At 55.7% G+C, this 15,753-nt stretch overlaps 1 protein-coding gene across 3 annotated transcripts in view; it reads right to left on the reverse strand.

The window, feature by feature from the left end:
* Positions 1–12,707, reverse strand: part of PRDM11 (PR/SET domain 11) — a 94,234-nt gene extending 81,527 nt beyond the window's left edge. For all 3 annotated transcript variants that reach the window (XM_041722202.1, XM_041722200.1, XM_041722203.1), the window contains exon 1: positions 12,252–12,707. The gene's annotated coding sequence lies outside the window, so the exon portion shown is untranslated. The remainder of the gene's footprint in view (positions 1–12,251) is intronic.
* Between the last annotated feature and the right edge of the window lie 3,046 nt (positions 12,708–15,753).

A 15,753-nucleotide genomic window follows, 5' to 3' on the forward strand; every position in this document is an offset into this window, starting at 1 on the left:
AAATCTGCCCGAGGTGTGGGGTTACGTTACCAGGCTCCCGGCCACCGCTGCCGAGCGAAGGGTCAGGCTGACCTCCTTCCCTCCCCGTAGGCCCCAGTCCAGGACCTGCAGGGCCGAGCCGGGAAGTATTCCAATCACCCGCCGCATTCCCAGGCAGCAGCCTCCTCTGGGAAATCAGTGAGTGGACAGTGGGATAAAACCGTTGCAGAGGCCAGAGCCATCCCAGGCTGCCCACCAGGGACACAGGCCCCCATCCTCAGAGTGGGGTGTGGAGCTAAGACAGGCGAGAGCCCCCAGGATAGAGTATTAGTGGGATTTTACTGTGTGCCTAGCACAGCATCCTGCACTTTACCCGTGTCCGCTTCCTTGGTCCTCACAGAAGTTCTGTGACACAGATGCTATTGTCATCTTTATTTTACAGAGGATACAACTGAGACTCCCAGAGGTTAAGGAGATTTCCCAGAAACACCAGGATTGGAACCAAGGACCAAGAACCAAGTGACTCCAAAGTCCATTTACCACAAGAGCCACCCAAGAGATGGGTCACCCAAAAACATGCCCTTTGAGTAAGGGTAGAAAAACCCAAGTGTGAAGGAAAAAAGTTTCCAGGAGCCATGGCTACTATTTCCAGCTCTTTGGGGACCACCAGGAGACAGGGGAGTAGCCTTTTCTCTCTGACTCTAAAAGAAGACACCAGGAATAGTTTGGGACCTACAGGGAGACATTTGGTTCTGTCCAAAGAAGTCTCAGTGGATGCCTTTTAAATATTGTGCAATCATTTATAAAAAAAAATGCAACAGGCTCCCATACCCAGCAGTAGATAAGCCCAGAGAGGCACAGAAATAAAATTAGAATTAACTTAAATGTCCAGCAGTAGGAGAATGGCTAAAACTACCGTGTTTAAGAAAGAAAGAAAGAAAGAAAGAAAGAAAGAAAGAAAGAAAGAAAGAAAGAAAGAAAGGAGGGAGAGAGAAAGAAAGAGAAAGAAAGAAAGAAAGAAAGAAAGAAAGAAAGAAAGAAAGAAAGAAAGAAAGAAAGAAAGAAAGAAAGAAAGAAAGAAAGAAAGAAAGAAAGAAAGAAAGAAAGAAAGAAAGAAAGAAAGAAAGAAAGAAAGAAAGAAAGAAATGAAGAGAAACGAAGGAGGAAAGAATTATGATAGCTTGCTAGGTAAAACCATGACAGATTTCCTAGATCCAACATTGAGGAAAGCATTTACACAGTGATCTGTAACCCTTCATTTATTTTTTTATGTAACCCTTCATTTAAACATGTACACACGCAGACACACACATGCGTGTTATAATAGCACATCTTCCTCTAGGTTCTGTGAGTGGATGTATAGAGAAGTATCTAGAAAGATATATACCAAAGTAATAACCGTGATGATTGACCCTGCAGAGGAGGCTGGAATATTGTAGTTATGAAGGAAGCTAGTACTTAGCTTTTTAAATCATATTGGACTTCGGTACAAAAAATGTATCTGTATATTCCTTACATAATTAAAACCTAGTAAAACAACATAAAAAAGACACAGCAGGTTGCCTTGGAACCAGTGAGCTGCTGGTCCCTGGAGGTATGCAAGCATCTGCGTTTGGGTGGAGTGATTCGAAAGAATTTGAGGAACATAAAGGCAGGTGGGTTAGCTGGCCTTCCAAGCCTCAGAGCCTCAGAGCTTTGTCAGGGGAGTGCGGGGGGTGGGGGGAGCCCTTAGTCTCTCTGCATCAAGAGTGGTTTTAAGGAAGCACTGAGCATCAGCTCCTGGAGCAGGGAGAGGCTGGAGGCCCTCGCCATGACCTGGGCAGAGATGCACAGGCCAGTCTCTCCCTCTCCTCACAGCCCCAGCCCCTGGGTCCCAGCAGCCCCCCAAACACCGGCCAGTATGCGTGGTGTTAACCTCAGACTCCCAGGGTAGGGGCTGTGTCTCTGGGAGAACCTCACACCAAGGACAAGAGTTCAGGAAGGAAGAAGAAACGCTCATAAGGCTGATGGCTCCTGTGACACTGAGCCCAAGCCATAGCCATGCCACATGGTGAGCCCAGTCCCCAATGGGGTCAGCCCCAGCCCCAGCCAGGGCCCTGGCCCCTGACAATCTAACAAGCAAAGGTCAACTAAGCTCTTACCTTACCTGGCAAGACAGCAATGTGGTCAAGGAAAGAGCTGAGATACAGGTTTGGGTCCCAGTGTCTGCCCCTGACTTCTCATAAGACCTTGACAAAATCACTGAACCCCACAACGCCTCAACCCTCTCATCTGCAAAAATGGATGGACAGTATCTAACTACCAAGCCTGCTGTATAAATACAATGAGATATCAGCCACATTAGCCTCTTTGTGGACTCCCACAAAATGTGAGGCCCCCAACCACGCCAGGGACACTGAGAAAAGGAGGCGGTCACAACGGAGTTCCCAAAGCAGCCAGACGGGCTGCAAGTCTGGGAGCCCAGGGGCAGTCAGAAAGGGGCCCGTTTCTGGTCCCGGGGCGGGGATCAGGAGGCAGCATGTAGAGGGATTCTCCAGGTGGAGAGGGACCCATGGGAGGAGACAGGACTGAGCCCGAAAGAGCAGTGGAGCCTTTCCTGGCCACCGTCCTGGGCCGAGGGCCAGGGTGCTCAGGGAGGGCAGGGAGCCACTGGCAGGTGCCAAGGAAGAGTACAGTTTCTACCTGAAACTAGGGGCGGGGACCCTGGGAGCTGGGCCAGAGAGTCCTTGCCTCACCAGTAGCCAGGGAACTGGGGCAGAGGCAGGCTACGGATCCACAAAGGGAAATTAGGAGGAGGAAGCGCAAAGCTCAGGCACGGAGAGCCCAACACAGGCTGCAATGAGCCAAAGGGCTGGACGAGCCCCTGGGTCCTGGGCGCAGCCCTGAAGGATCCGATCCGGGACACAAAGTGGCATGGACCACACAGAACAGGCTCGGGGTGTCCTGTGATGAGAAGGGCCCTGGAGAAGCAAGGAGGTCCCACCCAGTGCTCTGAGAAAGGGCAGGCCCCAGAGCCACAGGACCCCACACTGGGGAGACCCTAGGGTTATGGCAAGCACCGAGTCCAGTGTGCGGCCAGCCCAAGGCAGAGAGCCAGAGAGGTCCGAGGACTCCAGCCTGAAGCCTCTGGACACAAGCTAGGCCACTGTCAAAACCTAAGCTCTTCCGTGACTGCTGGCGCTGAAGCCAGGACCCAGACGGGCTGCGAACGCCTCCCAGCCCCATCCTGCAGGATCCCGGGCAGCTGGACTCCCCCCTGAATGGCAGCCAGACAGTCCAGCCTGCTGTGTGGGGCCCAACTGATGGGGAGCCCAGCGGATGGGGAGCTGCAGGGGGGTGAGCAGGAGGCTGGGCCACTCTGAGCAGGGGCCCAGGAGGAGGGTGTAGGTGGGGCTGGCAGGAGAGGCGCTCCCCACGGCTTCCTCCCCGCAGGCCGGCATTCTCGTGGACCTGTGGCCACATGCAGGCCCAGGCACACCAGCGGCTGTTCCCAGCAGCCCCCAGCCAGGGAGGGCTGGCTTCTCTCCTCCCCAGGCTGCACCACGGCAGCAACTCCCCGCCACCAGGCTGTCTGCTCACCTGCGCTGGCCCGGGATGGGACACCAGCCATCCCTCGCCTCCTCGGCCAAATGTTCGCTCCTCAGGCCACACGTGCGGGCCTCGGCCCTGACCCAATGGACGGTTCGAGCAGGAAGTTGTCCACTGCTCACCTCCTATTCAGACCCCACACCACATCACACACCAGATCCTGTGCCGGGCCAACCCCCACCCCTACCCCATCCTCAGATCTCCGTCTGGCCTCCTCCTGCCCACATTCCCTGGCATGTCTCTGGACTCCTTGGGGGCAGTCAGCGCCCCCCCCCCCCCCCCGCCACCGGACAGCTCACAGCCTTGGCTGCATCAGGCTGGAGGATAAAGGGGCTCCGCCACGGCCAGCCAACCACACCAGATGCCAACCTGCTGACCAGGACGGCCCGGGAAGGCCTGCTGCTCGCACCCGAGAACTGCCTGCCTGTCCAGCCAGGACCAACTTGGGGGCCTCCAGGCAGCAGCACCACCACGGGGCTGGCTGCCTCGGGAGGGACAAGGACAGGCCCGCTCCCCAGCAACTTAGCCTGCAGGCACCAAGAAACAGCCGTCCTTGAAGGCCGAAGATGGAAGCAACCACCACCTGGATGGCCTGTTCTGCCACACCTCCTTGGCTGTGACTTTATCTCCCACCTCAGGACCTCCGCCTCCAGAACACTCTGGTCACCTACTTCCTCTAAGTCCCGCCTCAGCCTGGCAATCAAGGCCCTTCCAGTCTGGCCCTAACCTGCCTCTCCAGGGCCATCTCCTCCACCTCTTCTCCAAACACCCGAGACTGCTTGCCCTTCCCTGAACCGCCCTATCCTCATGCTGTCTGCCTTTGCACATGCTGTTCCCAGGACCCAGACTGTCCAGCCCTCTTCCTCCACCCGGCAAACTTCTACTCTTCCTTCACAGTCCAGTGCCATGCCTCTTCCTCCGGGAAGCCTACCAGGCTTTCCCTCTCCCACCGCTGGTGGCAGAACGACTTGCTCCCCTCCCCCACCACATCCTCGAGCAAGTAGGGCATTTCCTACCTTCAATCACAGTTAGGATCTGGGCCAGAGCTGCTCACACTATTTGTGGTAGAGATTTTTTTTTTTAAGTTTTCCAATCTGTTGCCAACTGAGGCTTTTGTAAATTACAATTAAGAAATGGCTCAGTGGGCAGCCCCGGTGGCCCAGCTAAGGTGTAGCGCCATCTTCAGCCCAGGGCGTGATCCTGGAGACCGGGGATCGAGTCCCACATCGGGCTCCCTACATGGAGCCTGCTTCTCCCTCTGCCTGTGTCTCTGCCTCCCTCTCTCTCTGGGTCTCTCATGAATAAATAAATAAAATATTTAAAAAACAATTGGCGCAGTGATGTCAAGTTGTGATACGAGTTTTTTGACACTCTCAGCGTTGTAACTATCTCTGCTGCAGACCAGCAACACACAGCTCATGGATGGGCGGGGGTCCGCAGACCACCCTCTCTGGGTACAGGGCTCATCAAATCATGTGTTTCTGTTTGGCCCTCTGGAGCCCAAAGGCGAACTCCACGAACGTCTCCTGACCCAAAAATGGACGGGAAGGTCCCAACAACGGAGCAACACCGGGAGGCACCTGTGCCAGGCTGTGCTGCCCATTTCTCAGGCGAGCACAGAGAGGCCGATTGGCCTGATGCCACAGCTGGCCCATGCTGTAGTTTCTCGGTACTACTCAGCGTCACAGGGGCAGGCGCTTGGAGCCTGCAAGCCTCCCAGACCACGCTCCCTCCCCCCTCCCAGCGCAGCCTCCCACAGCAGTTCCCAGTACAGTGACAGTGAGGCAGCTCCAGGCAGTAGAGAAGAGCTCCGTTCTGGAGTCAGACAGACCTGGGTTCGAGTCCCAGCTCTAACCGTTCATAGCTGTGTGGCCTTGGGTAAGTCACTTCACTTCTCTGGGACTCACTTTGTCCTCCATAAATGGAAGCTACTGACATCAGCGTGATGGGGCAGCGCACTGCTTCAGACACGGCCCGTCTACACGTACGAGGTTCGCTCAAGTTTGGCTATTCTGATGTTTTTATTATTTATTTATTTATTCTGATGTTTTTAAAGGCCTGGATCACCCAGCCCAAAACTTGGCCCTGTATCCTCCCTTTCTGCTTCTCCTCCACCCAAGGCCCAATGTCCTTTTTTTGGGAGGAGGTAAACTCTTCCCTGGCTGCCAAGTTTGCTGATTTCCTTTGAAGATTTCACCGCATTGAATCCCCCCCCCCCTGCCCCAGTCTAAGCACCCTGCCCCTGCCCTTGGGACACCTTGAGCCTCTGACCTCTTCACCTCCTCTCTAAATACCAGCCTCCCTGGCTGGTCTGGCTTCTCCTCTGGGGTACGGCTGTCCTGTACCTGTCCTGCAACAACTCCACCCTGTTTGGGTTGGGGCACCGAAGGGCTGGGCTGTGAGGTCAGGGCCAGGCCTCAGCTTGCAAATGCCTCCCCCACCTCCACCCGCCACCAGAGCACCCTCCCTCCCTGTACCTTGGGCCATGACAATGCTGAGTCCAGCCGGGCTGGGTCCCAGTCAGCCGCCCCCACGAAAGGCTCACTCCCTGCTGGGGCCGAGGGTCCGCTGGGCTGCTCCCCATGCCCCTCGGCTGTCCCAGAGCCTCCCAGGTCGGCCATCTCCATCCCCTGAGCATCGGGCAGCAGGATCCCTTCTCGGCCCTCACCCCTTTCCCTTGGGGAAAGTGAGAGATAGTGGGAGAAGCCACTCTGGGAAAGCTGACACTGTGGGGGTGGTTCCATATTTACTTGCTTGGTGACGTCCATACCAGCCCAGCTCGGTGCCCAGGTCAAGCTGCTCGTCTTGTCTGCTGGTCTCACTCTGGCCCCCAACCCGGCCATGAGCCCAGGAAGGAGAAGCCCCACTGGCCATGACCCCCTCCCCACCCCTGCCCTGACACGCACATTTCCCGGGGTCTGCTCAGGGAGGGGTGAGCTGCTGCCACTGTGGACAGTCAAGCAGTGACCCCACAGCCTCTCCTTTTGGAGAGCAGGGTTTGGAGACGGGGCCAAAATTCCCCATCCTGAGAATTCCCCATCCTGTTCTGACGATTGCAGGAGGATGGTGGGTGCAGAGGAAGGGTCCCAGATTTGGAGTTTAGCTTGGTCACCCCCTAAACGGTACAACCTCCACCATACCACTTCCCCTCTGTGGGCTTCCGTTTTCTAAGCTCTAAGATGGGGGACGTGAGCACCGGGCTGCCAGCCTCACGGGCTATTGACAAGGGATCTGGGAAAAGGTGAAGTTGGGAAGAGTCCTTGTTGGCCTTATGGGTCGAGTTGGGAGGTTGGAGAGAGTGGTGGAAAGGAAAGCCCTAGAAGGCTCTGAAGGCTCCAGAGACCCAGGTGTGCCTCTGCATGCAGGGTCTCCACCCCTGGGCACCCACTGGGGACCTGAGGCTGATGCTGGGGAGCAGGAGAGTCAGCAGCCTTCTACCATGATCCCCTCTCCACTCCTCCCTCACCTCACCCTGTGTCATTTCTTTGGAGACCCTTGGTCTGTCCCAGTGTGCTTGTAAGTTCTCACCCATGAGGTTCCCAGGTGGGGAGAGGGGCCTGGAACCAGCTGTGTAAACCGAGGGCTTATAAATCAAATCCCACATTTAAAGCACCCAGGAAACCTGCTGGGAATTGTTACAGGACACAGGTAGGCAAACCCCTAAAGCTTCCTTTATAAATGTGGGTTTCTCAGAGTGATTAGAAAGATTAGATTATAGCTGTGTGATCTATAGCTAGTCACTCAACCTCTCTGAACTTGACTGAGCTTCCTCATCCACAAATGGAGGTCGAAGAGGCCTCATGGGGCACAATATGTGTTCCTCTTAAATTTGGTCATGAGAACAGGGAGGAAAAAAATGTCTTCCAAAGAACGTAGCACAGGACTGATATGACTGTCTCCATTTCTAGAAAGGGAAACTGAACTCCTTGACCTTCTCCAAGCCTTCTGCGTGCCCATGCCTTTGTGCAAGCCATACCCCACACCAGAATGCCTCTCCCTTCTTTGCTGTCTGTTCACCCTTCAAAAGCCAGATCAAAGGCCGCCTCCTCCTCCAGGAAGCTTTCCCTGACTTAGAGTCAGTGGCCATCTGCCTTGCACCCATCTGCTAGAATCTGTAATTGTCTGGTTACATGGGCTCACTTCCCATGTTGGTCCTTGAGTTCGGTAGGGGCAAAGACTGTGTTTGACATACACCTCCGAGCCAAGCACAGTGTGCCCCGACCTCCTGATGAAGGGGGGGAGGGCTGAAAGATGCCCCAGGCCTCCCCTCTTACAGAACCTCAACCAGGGACGCCACCACGAGTGTGGCTGCACCGCGTGAACATCGGGCTTTCCAACACAGATACAAATCTGCAATAGGAAACAGGCTTTTTAAAAATAACAGCATATTTTTCTTTTTTCTTCATTGTTTTTTTCTTTCTGCACGGCTTATTTTTCCGGCGCAGCCCCTGGGCCAGCTGCAGGGAAGCCTCTCCCAGGCCCCACTCTGAGACCATGGGGCTCCAGGGCCTCTAAGAACTCTCAGGCCCCAGCAGGGGTGGAGATGCACCAGATGGTTCTAGACTGGCCCTGGCACCAAGGCCACCAACGAGCTCTGAGCCAGCAACCCACTCGCACAAACCCCAATGTTAGGTGGGTGTTACCTCCTGGAAACATATTGCCCAAGAAGGATTTTATAACCCCATGTGGCATTTCCAAAGGCGGGTCTGGGGATCCCTGCTCTCATTCTAAGAGGGCATCCCTAAGGAGATGGCATCAGAATGCCAGGGTTCCAATCCTGGCCATACCACTGTGCAACCCTGGATCCTTTAGTCCAGCTCCTGAGGCCTATTTGCCCATCTGTGAAATGAAAATAACAATATATACCTTGTGGAGTTGTTTCCTGCATAGAGACACACTCAGGACCATACGTGGCACACATTTAGCCCTCAATAAACATTTGCTGCCTTCATCATCATTATCTTCGCCATCCCTGGATCTCCTATTCTGTGGCTCCTTCACTGAATCATATACCCTCCAGATCAGCAGAAGCCTCAGGGTTTGTTAAATCTCACCCTCTTGCCCTCTTGGAAGGTCCTCTCCTATCTCCCAGCAACATGGTCCTTCTGGAACACGGACACCTGAAGGATGGGGAGTGTAGCACCTGTACTCTACAAGCCAGTCAGTTTGCCCGCCAGGGCTGATGCCTCCTTCCCTGCCCTGACACCTGGGAAACAGCATTCATCTATTCTGTCCTTTGCCCCCCAAATACAGCGAACCAGCAGTCAGTGCTCAGGAATTCTTTGGAAGAGCAAGTCTTGTGTGCAGATACTGGAAACACAGCAGCACACACAAGCCAACCCTGTACCCGCAGAGCTCCTGGTGTGATGAAAAGGGGAGACCACCGTCAATAATCACATCCACAACTGTAAAATCACTACAAAGACGAGTGCTGCATAGGAGAGGGACGTGGGGCCATGAAAAGCTGTAATGGAGTGTTTGATCTAATTAGAGTGGGGCTTCCTTGAAGAGGTGATGTGGAAGCTGAAAGATGAAGGATGAGGAAGCCAAAGCAGGGAGGATTACGGGGCATGGTCAGGGCCTAGGGGAACAACATGAGGAAAGCACCATGTCAGACGGGACACGGCAAATGGAATTATGCAAAACAGTGTCCCCACGGGGTCTGGAGGGCAGCCCCAGGATTTCTGTCTTTCTCCTAACAGCAATGGGAGTCCCCGAAGGTTTTTCAGGCAGGGTTTGATAGATTCACATCTGTTTGTCAAAAGGGTCACCATGGCTGCTAAGGATGAGCCTTCCCGAGTCCCTGTGTGTGTACTTGTCTCTGCCCGGAATGCCCCTCCAGTCCTTGTACCAGTCAGGTGAGGCCAGGTTATGCTGTGGTAACAAACAACCCCCAAATCTCAGTGGTTGAAACACCAAAAGTTGAAACATCACTCAAGTTGCATGTCCATTGTGGGGCACCAGGGGGCTCCATCCCACGTGGTGACACAGTGACCCAGGCTAGCAAAAACAGCCACCATCCCACTGACCGCTAGTTGCCACACCACAGGAAAAGAGAGTTCTGGAGGGTCTTGCGCCAGCCACTAAGTGCTTTGGCCCAGAGTGATTTGTGTCCCTGTAGCTCACAACTCACAGGCCCACCACATGGCCCCACCCAAGCACAAGGGCACCTAGATCCAATCCTACCCTGTGCCTGGGTGAGCTGGAAATGTCTAAGGATAGGTTAAAGGACCATCGGACGGACATTCTCCCACTCCGCCTCGCCCTTTGCTAGCCTTAACTCATTCATTAGGTGGCGACTGTTTCAGTATTCCAGAAGGAAGGCCGGGTACAGGCAGGAAAGAATAAGACAGGGAGTGCAGCGAGATCCAGAAGAGGGTACGAGATGAGGCCAAGGAAGCGGCCGGGGCCAGATCACTCCAGGGCTTTTAGATCAGGGTGGCATTTTGGTTCTATATCCCAAAAGCGACTGGGAAGACTTTTTGGTGTTTTAAGTGAGAAATATGAGTCCTGATGTGATCTCTTTTGGAACAGATCACTCTGTGATGTGGAGACTGGCACGGAGGAGAGGCTACAGGTGGACAGTTAGAGGAGACTCTGAATGTTGTCCTGGAGGAGAGCCAGGAGGCAAGGGACAGCCTTGGATGCCATGTGTTGGTCATGACAACGATATAGCCAAGAGGATAGGCCAAGGAGGCAGCTGTAGAAGCACGTATGACTTGTGACTCCTAGTCCAGTGGTCTTTACTTCCTTCATACTAGCCAGTGACCTAGAACCAGGGAAACCCTGCTTCCCCATCCAAGTCCCTGTGAGGAAAGACTCAGATAATTGAAGTCATACTCAACACCAAGAACACATTTATGCAACACAGGAATCCAAGGGGCCTAGAGGACAGAACTCTAACTCATGCCAACATGGTATATAAGTGATGGTTGTAGTAGCTGACCAGGGCTCTTGGGACAAGGGAGGGGAGCCCTCATGTTGGAGAATGTCATTAGGGAAGAGAACTAGCTCCTGCCCCAGCTGCTCCTTGGAGGCCCTGTCAGTTTGGAATCCGAGGGTCCTGGGTGGGGCCCGGCAGGCAATTCTGATATTCCCCGGGGGATAGCATGTTCCCAATAATCCCAGACAGACAACACTTCTCAAATCGTGTGTGGAGCATGCACTGGGCATTTTCTCTCTATCACTTTTAATCTCACAACTGCCTTGCCAGACAGACTGTGTTGGTCCCATTTTCGGGATGGACAAGTAAGGCTCAGAGAGGTCAAAGATAATTGTGCCAAACCCAAAGCCATGCAGGTATGCAGTAGAGGGGAAAGGACTCCAGTAGAGAAACCCCTCAGTAAACTAAACTGACCAGCTCGGGCTCTTCCCAGCAGGTGTTCAGACCCGTGCCCACACAGAACTCTGCCCACCTCTCAGAGAGCTGGTGGGTGAAGACCATGCCCCTGCCTCACAGGTAGGGAGACCACAGCCTGTTCCAGACTCCAGCCAGTGGACCTCACACCCCCAACACCTCCCTTCCTCTCAAGGGTCCTATGGTCAAAGGCAAGCTTGGGTGTCCAAGGCATCAGGCTCGGTGGAAAATTCTTTTGCCCCAACCCAGACCAAAAAACCCCTAAGTTCATAGGGTTTCCAGGCATGGAGAGCAATCTCTCATTATTGCCTCCTGTCCCTGAGCACAAAGAACTGGGTGTGTATCCTCTGAGCCACTCTAAATTATATACCACAGCCTCTCTCCACACGAAGCAAACGTCTAAGAAGAGAGATTTAACATCTTTCCCCTTCTAAGTCCCGGCCCATCCCAGGGGTCAAGCCCCTATGGCCCAACCCCGGCCAAGACACAGTGCAACTTTCCAACCGGCATCGCCCAACGCTCCAGGAACGCGTATTCTCCTAGCAGCGACTTGCCTTAAGGGCGAGCTGGCCTTGACCGGAGAAAGGTCACTGGCCGCTAAGTTTCTGCAGTTTCTGCAGGCGAGAGCACCTTGGGGACGGCGAGTGGGGGAGGGAGGCCACACTCCGGGGAGTCGACACCGCAACTGAGACTTAAAATACATCAAAGAGCCGGCCTGCGGCCCCGCCGCGTTTCGCGGGAAACCGAGGGCTGCGCTGGAAGCGGCCCCGCCGCCTGCCGAAGGGCCCGAGCCCCCACGCCCGCCGCGGGCGCCGCGCCGAACGCGCCCCGAGAACTAGGCCAGCGGCGCCCCGCGCCCTCCCGCCCGCCCTCGCGCCGCGCCCCGCCCCGCCCGTGTCACCGCGTTCTCATTCCGAACGCCCGGCCCGGGCCGCCGCTCCCATTGGTCGGCGGCCACGTCCGTCAGCGGGCGGGACGCCGGCGCAGAGAAAAGGCTACATTGTAACAAGGCGAGCGAGCGAGGAGCGAGCGGGGAGGAAGGAGGCGGAGGGGCGGCCCCCGAGTCCCGCAGCGGCGGCGGCGGCGGCGGCAGCTACCTGCCGAGGGTTAACCCACCTCGGGGCCGGGACGAGCCGCCCCCCCACCCCCGGGCCCGCGCCCGCGCCGCCCGGGCCCCCCGCGCCGCCCGCGCCGGGCCCCCGGCCGCCCGCGCCCCCCGCAGCCGCTCGCAGCCCCTGCACCGGCGGCCCCCGCGCTCGCTGGCAAACTGCCGAGCGCTTTCCGAAGCCATTTTCAATGGCCACATTGGCTACCGGGGCTGACTCACCTTCCCGGGAATGCTGCGGCAGCCGCGGGGCCCGGGCGGCGCGGGCGGCCCGGCGGGCGGCTCGGCGGAGGCGGCGCGGCCCCGGCTGGCGGCCCCCGCGGCGGGAGCGGCCGCGCTGCGGGCGCGCTGGTCCCCGGCGAGGCAAAGTTTCAGCGCCAGCCTCGGCGCGGCGGCGGCGGCGGCGACTCGCTGCTGCTCTCCTCCCCTGCTTTGACCACCATCTTATTAGTACAGGAAATGACATGGAAAACGGAAGAAAGCGGCGTTTGGGGCAGACGCGGACCCCCCAATTCAGGGGCCGGAGCCGGGACTCAGCAGCCGCGTCCCAACCCGGCCCCGGAGAGAAGTCCCGGGGCCCCCCTCGGCCCCCGCCCCGCGCGCCGGCCCGGAGGGGGGAACCCGGCTCCTCGAGCCCACACGGACACGGCGAGTTTTATAATCTAGCCCGCGGAGAAGCCGAGAGAAAAAAATAATGAAATAAATGAAAAAAGAAAAGGTTAAAAGAACTTTCGAACTGGGACACTTTTTTTTCTTTTTTTTTTTTTTTTTTTTTGGTTGGTTGGAATTAAAAGTTCTAGAATTTTAAAAAGTCATCCCGTGGGGGGGCGGGGGGGCTCCCTGGCTCTCCTGGCCCCGAGGCTGCCCGCGCGGAACAGGATGGTCCCGGGGCGTGACGGCGTTGATAATTTTAACCCTTTCGGGACACCCCGCCCGGCGCAGCGGGCCCCCGCCGGGTCCCTTTTAACCCTTTGAATGCCCAGCAGTTTGGAGACACGAACTAAAGTTGTAAAGCGGGAGACCCGCTGTGAGCCGAGGGACTGCGGGGGGCGGGGGGTCGCTCGAAATGTTCGCCGTTTCCGTGGGGCTGCGGTTTCCAGTGGGAAAGCTCATTCGCACGTGAGCTTCACATCGAAATTCGTTGGAGGCTTTGAGATTCCGAGAATCGGGCCCGGCTGGTCCCCGGCCGACTTGGGAAAGACGTTTGTGGAAGCCGCGCGCAGTGGCTCGGTTCCTCAGTTTCTCCATCTGTGAATGGGATTCAGTGTCGCGGAGACACCAGGTAGCCAGGGAAAGGTGGGGCGTTCGGAACGGTCAAAAGTGACAAAAGTGTTGGGGGGCGGAGACGCTGCCTTCGGCGCCCACGAAGCCGGAGGGGCGATGGGGGCAGAGGACACCGCGGGATGGCGTAACCGGGACAACCATTCCCAAAATAACCCCTTGCTCCTGGCATTGTCTGCGAGGCTGGTTGGTGGCGGCACGGCAAGGTCTCCTGCCCCGGGAGGCTGTGCGACGCGGGCTGGAACTCGGGAGCCTAACCGCACCCCCCCCCCGCGCCCCCAGTCGGAGGTGCTTGGAGGGGTTCGGTCCCACGAAGGCGCCGAGGTGCGGCGCTGCCCAGTGAGGGCGCCCCCTCCCCGCCCCCTCAAAAAATCCATCGCAGCCCTTGCAAGAGCTGGCACAGGCGGCCTCCGCTGGGTGCCACCCCAGGGAGGCCTCCTCCCGGGGGAATGAGGTTCCCACTCAAGCTCGCTGCTGGCTGGGAGCCTGGCCCTAAGATGGGCGTCCACGGTCAGGTCCTGGAGTCTGGATGTTGGGGATGGGGGTGGGGTGTGCAAAAAACTTTAGGCACCACATCATCTTTCCTCCCTTAACTTTGACATCAAAAACACAGCTTCTTGGGATCCAATGGCTGTTTCTAGCTGTGTGATCTTGAGTAAGTGACTTTCCTCTCTGAGCCTCAGGTCCCTCCTCTGCAAAGGGAGGCACCGGAATTGCCCTTGCTGCCTGCGGGCTCTGTGTGAGGGGCCCTGAGAGTGTATTTAAGGGGCCCATCCAACACCAAGCTGCTCATAGTAGATGCTCAAGTAACAGCAGCGAATGCCACCATCATATGACATTCAATACAAATATAAAAGTTCCCAGAGTGTATATCTGTTCCACACCAGGCAGGGTGTTGGGTACAGGGGAGTACCAAGATAGCGAAGCGGGTCCCTCAAGGAGGTCTCCATCTGGCCAGGAGATGGAGGTCTCACAGCTAACTGGAAACAGTTCCCTGGTGAACGCACACCCAGCTTCCCTAAGCATTATCCTGGAGGCCGAGTGCTTAGGCAGGGGAAGAGCACTGAGGAAAGTGCCGTTAATTCTCCTTGAGGAGCAGGGTCCACCAGAGAAGTGATGTCAGAGGCGTGCCTTTCGAGGGACCTGGAATTCCCAGCAGCAGTAGGGTGGCATTTCCAGAAGGTGAATAGCGCGAGCAGAGACCCAGAGGCGGTAAAGTGCCCACGGTGTCTGACATGTGGTCCTCTGTGACCGGAGTAGAGAGTGGGTGGGCAGAGGAACCGGCAGATGAGGCCAGAAAGCCAAGTGGATAAAAAGAGAATGTGGTCACAGCCTCCAAAAAGCAAAAAAAAAAAAAAAAGTCTGTAAGAGATGGTAAGTGAGGCAAGGAGGGAATTTTATCTTGTGGTGCCAGTTTTCTATTTAAATCTGTCCAGCCATTTGGCCCAATCTGGCTTCCCTTTGCCAGGAATACTTGGTCCCAAGGCTGCATCTGTGAAGTGGAACCTAGAGCATTGCAGGCTGGGGAGCTGATGCTTCAAGTGTCACACTTGGAGAGCGTAGCCCCCTGCCCAGACCATGTAACCTGGAGCACGAACTCTTCCTATGTGGGCTCTAGTTTCTTTCTGCAGGACATGAAGAGTTTGGACCAGGGGTCCCACAAAAAATTCTGCCCGCAAGAAGTTGCCCCATAGAGACATAATCAAGACCAATGAACAGGAAGGAATCTGAAACAAAGCTGAGATAGTTGCTGGAACCATCTCCCAAGGGAACCCATGGCAACTCAAGGGTTGGCACAGGTGCTCTGGATGAATGTGGGCAGAAAGTGGCTCCGGGGTCTGAAGGTAATTGCCACAGACAAGTGGTATTCACACGTGGTGTGAACAAGGCAGATCTTGTGAGGCTGGGCCTCAGCTTCCCTCTGTGGCTGAGTTGGGCCTGAAACAAAGAAACAGGGGTAGGGTGGGAGCTTCACTTGAATTCCCTGAAACCAGCAGAGGAGGGAGAGAAAGAGATTGAAGTGAAGGGAACACTGCACACACTTTTGGGACATTTCCATTTGACCCAACAATCCAAGGCAGATCTGATCATCACTAATTTTATAGACAGGAAAACCATGCTCAGAGAGGTTAAGAAAATTGCCCGAGGCCACACAGCTAGTCGAGGTAGGATAAGATTCAAACCTGGGTCTGCTTGACTCCGTTGCTCAATGCCTTCCACTCTTGGACACTTCTGATTCATTGTCCTTTTCCATAATGCAGCTTTTCAACCTAATGGTTGGTAAAAATAGTTCCCAAATTTCTCTCTTGGGTCTATTGCACAAAAAGTGACCAGAACTTTGTGTTGTGAAGGCAGGTACCCCCATGACCTCCCCTTGCAAAACATGTACTAACAAGCTGAGACTGAGATCCTCTAAGTGAACCAAGTTCAGCTCTTGGGAAAG

This window comes from Vulpes lagopus, chromosome 11, assembly GCF_018345385.1.
Source record: "Vulpes lagopus strain Blue_001 chromosome 11, ASM1834538v1, whole genome shotgun sequence".
Classification (NCBI taxonomy): Eukaryota; Metazoa; Chordata; class Mammalia; order Carnivora; family Canidae; genus Vulpes; species Vulpes lagopus.